The 4,682-nt window shown below is 31.0% G+C and overlaps 1 pseudogene; it reads left to right on the top strand.

Annotated features, from left to right (window-relative positions):
- The first annotated feature begins 2,341 nt into the window (after positions 1-2,341).
- LOC111305635 (uncharacterized) lies at positions 2,342-4,305 on the top strand (annotated as a pseudogene).
- The last annotated feature ends 377 nt before the right edge of the window (positions 4,306-4,682 follow it).

Here is a 4,682-nt window from a genome sequence, read left to right as displayed (position 1 = left end):
TCATTTCAGGTCCTATTAATAGCTCAGAAACTAAAATAGCTTCACTTATACCTTGTATTATATATACATCAACTATACCTAGATCCACCTTATACCTAATCATATCAAGAGTACTTCTATCATCATTGACTATCATCAGGCCATTAGTTAGTGTTTTCAAGATTTTAAATATAACATCTCATTAATATTCATATATCCAGTCTCATTGCAAATGTCTAACAACTCATAATAAGATATCTTATCAGAATTAACTGTTAAGTCCTTTACTATCTCATTTATATACATTAGATTATGACCATTACTAACAAAAGCTCCAGCATAGTGAAATTATAGAATACAATAATAAAAACACATACTGCAAAACCAAAAAAATTAAATTTTATCACAATAAACCCTAAATTCCATCAACAATAGTTGATAAATGCTATAAAAATCATTTCCAGTAAAAATTTATGCTATAAGTGTTATAAGAAACCCTAAATCCCTAACAACGAAAATTGCAATTAGTTTAAGTGTGTATGTCTCTTACATTGTTATCTAATTTCTGTTATAAGCTCTTACTTTGTTATAACTAATAGTCATTCTTTGAAATGCAATTTTCTTTTATAATAGGTCTTTTATGTATACATCATAGCTCAAAAGTTTAGCATGTTTTTCCTGTGTTATTTTGTTTTTAGAATTAGAATTCACATGATTGACTTAATGCTATTATTTGCTAATATTTTTGAGAAGATAATTTATAAAGTGGACTTGAGGTTGTGATCATATTTATACTTAAACTTGATTATCTTTCTGGTGATTTTGTGACTGGATCTGTGGTTATCCTTATCATAATTTTATTTTTGAATTGCTATAATTGACAATTATATTAGACTTGCTAAAATTTTAGAAGATGTCTTGAAAGTTAGGTTTTTAGTCTATTTTTTTGAAATCTTTTTGGTCAAGTAGTGATATGGAGATTTAATTCCAATATTTTGACACAACAACTTAATTACTAAATAAAATTTAGGTTGTAAGTATTTTCAATCCTAAATTTAACCATATTTATAATCTTTGCTGCCATGAATTATTAGTTTCTTTTAAATAATTTTTTTATGAAATAACATTTATTTTTATTAATTAGCTTCACTTATGCTATAAATTAAGGCAACAATGATGGGTGATCACTTATGCTAGCACTAGTGGAGGCCTAAGTGATGGGTAACCATCAAAAGGCTATATAAAAAATTAAATAATTATGATCAACCACATATCAGAATATGCCTAAATAGCAGAAAACCTTAACTATAAATTCAAGCAATTAAGAATAACAACAAAAAACTTAACTATAAATTTGAGCAATTAAGAACAATAACAGAAAACTATAAATTAGAATATGCCTAAGAATGAAGAACTATAGAAAATCTTAAACCAAAATATGCCTAACTTTGAAGAACAACAAAAAACCCTTAACCACAAAATGGCTAACTATGAAGAACAATAGAACCTAAAATATGCATACATATTATTCACCTTACACAAATCTAGCAAAAAAACAACTAACCTTCCAAATTTTGAAAGCCTAAACGTTAGGTTTGGGAATTTTTTTTGTTTTTTTCTAATTTAGATTAAACACAGGTTTTTTTTTTCTAAATAATTTTTCATTTTTTTTTGAAATAGTAAAAAAAATCTGAATTAGCATGGAGTACAGCCACCAAATTGAATTCCTTATTTGTATTCTTTTTACATTTTATAACAGTGCGTAACATGCACATTCCATTTTCCTTTGAAATAAATCATACATTGTTATAAGTCGATAATATTTAATCTTTTTTTTTGTATAAATTAAAACTTTTGGTATTGAATTGAACTACCACCCAAATGTTTGATCTTGATTTGGGCATTTAGCCCATTCTTTTCATGGGATAAGAAAAGAAAAGAAAAGAAAAAAGATGGAGCATCTTTTAAGTAAGAGAAAACTTACATAAAATTTTAGATGAAATTTGTGAAATTTTTTAAAAATATGATTTAATAAAAACTTTAATAAAAATCTAAACTAATAGATTGATAGAGTTTAATGTGAAAATCAATAATATATAAAAATAATTATTAAAAATATTACTTATAATTTAAATTTAATCGATTAAACGATAAAAATTTTATCAATATTTTTACTAAAAATATTTATATCAAATTATATATCAAATTTTATTAATTTTTTTTAAAATTTTTTCCACTTAATCTATATAGTGAGACATTTCAATTTATCGATTTTGATTTTCAATTTTAATTTTTATTTAATCAATTTTAATTATAAATTTCACCAACTTCACCTAAAAAACTTATCTTTAGTCTTCTAAGAATGGGGTTTCCAAGTGAATTAGCGGTACAAACCCTTGCTACTAGCGGCGGTAAATCCACCTTCAAAGCCACCGAATGATTCTTTCCCACAAATCCTCCAACCCCAGGCCAACTCCTCCTCCTTTCCAACCCAAACTTGACCCCTTCTTTCATTTTCGTTCCAAACTTTCCAATTCTCCTCCATCTTCTGAACGCACAGTCACAGCTCCAATCATCCGAATTTCACCCTAACAAGACCAACACGAAGATTCCACCACCCCAACTCCTCTCCATAACAAACGTCAAAAATTGCAACATCCTAAACCAATTACTTAACATGACAAAACCAATTAAACCTATGAGCCGTTGTCGAAGCTCTTACTATTTTCGAAGTTGTTGCTCAAGAACATATTCTGGGTAACAATTCTCTTTTTCGTTCTGTCGTTGACCGTAACAGAATTCCTTTTATTATTTTTTGGGGTCCTTATGGTACTGGTAAGACTTCCATTGTTAAATAGGCTCAACAATGGTCTTTATTTCGATTTGTTTCTTTGTCTGCTGTTACTTGTGGGGTTAAGGATGTCAGAGACACCGTTAAGGAACTTAGGAAAATGAGAGTTAATAATAATAAAAGGACTTTACCTTTTGTTGATGAAGTTGATAGGTTTAATAAATCACAACAGGATTCTTTCTTGCCTGTGACTGAAGATGGAAGTATTGTGTTTGTGGGGTCCACTACTGAGAATCCTTTGTCTCATTTGATTGCACCATTGTTGTCTAGGTGTAGGACATTGAATCCTTTGAAACCTCATCATGTGGTAACTCTTTTGAAAAGAGCTATTATTGTCTAAGAGAAGGGATTGTCACAGAGCGTCGGGTTGAGGGTTAATGTTAACGATGATGCTACTGAATTTTTGTTTATGAATTGTGATGGTGATGCTCGTGTGGCATTGAATGCTTTAGAAATTTCTGCCACAATAGCAGCTGTCTGAGTGGCTGGTGATCCAGTAAAAGGTGTAGGAGTACAGCCCGATAGGGAATTTGATTTGGTTTTAAGTGACGAAAATGAGATTGGTTCATTTGAAGCAGTTGTTAGGGTGGATGATGCTAAGGAGGCACTCCAATGTAAGCATATTGCATACGACAAAGCAGGGGAAGAGCATTACAATTTATTCAGTGCGCTCCACAAGTCAATGGGGAGAAGTGATGCAGACGCTGCGATTTATTGGTTGGCAACAATGCTTGAAGGAGGTTAAGTGCCCCTTTACATTGCACACAGACTAATAAGGTTTGCAAGTGAGGATGTCAGGTTGGCTGATTCATTAGCCCTAAATCAGGCTTTTCCTGTTATCATGGTTGTCATTTCTTGGCCTTACCTAACTGTAATGTGATTATTGCCTAATGTGTTGCTTACTTGGCTTTTGCTTGTAAATCCATTTCTGTGTATCGAGCAATTGAAGCTGCACAGTAGGTTGTTAAGGAATCTGTAGGACAGAATGAGGGAGCGCCACTTCATTTAAGGAATGCACCAACCAAGATTATGAAAGAACTTGGATATGGAAAGGATTATAAATATCCACCAGATAATCCATCTTCATCAAGTCAATCATACCTTACACCTTCGCTCCTAGTACACAAGTTCTTTGATTGGCCAAGCGAAAATTCACAAACTAGTAAGAATCATGTCATGATTTTTAGGGAGTCCTCGAGCAGAAAATTTCCTTGATTGACCAAAATGTAAATTCCTCCAGTAGTTTTTTTGGAATTGTTTGCAGATATGCCTTTTCTATAGGTAAAATATCAGAAACAATTTATTATGTTTTTGTTGCTGATATTGGTCAAAATTATGATACAATTACTACATGATGTTCGATAGTTTGATAGACTCGAATTATGTTATGAAAGTGGTTAAATTCTATGGAAGTTGTCAATGGAGAAAGGGGAAGGAAGTGGGAGGATTTCTTTCTAAAAAACCTTTGCCAAGTAATTTTGCCTCATCGTTGCATTGTGGTGTGAGCGCAAACCAATAGATTGACATGGAAACATCAGGAAATGTTTGCTTCAGATAGTTGGCAATTCCAATATCGAATATTGACGAGAGTGAAAAGGCACTTAAACAGCAAGTATTACAGCAGTGGACTCCTAAAAGCAATTGGAAAATAACGTTCACCAACCTTCTACCAAGACTTTTTTTGAAACTAATATTTTGACATATATTGTTAGAAAAAATAAATAAAATAATAGAAATAATAAAAAAAATTGGCTTTAGGGTGTGAAGAATATTTTTTTTAAAGGTAATTATGCCTTTAGGGTACACCAACCTTCTACCAAGACTTTTTTTTAAATTAATATTTTGACATATA

This window comes from Durio zibethinus, chromosome 21, assembly GCF_047325235.1.
Source record: "Durio zibethinus cultivar Kanyao isolate XHJ-2024 chromosome 21, ASM4732523v1, whole genome shotgun sequence".
NCBI lineage: Eukaryota > Viridiplantae > Streptophyta > Magnoliopsida > Malvales > Malvaceae > Durio > Durio zibethinus.
This window is presented reverse-complemented; position numbering and strand designations above follow the sequence as displayed.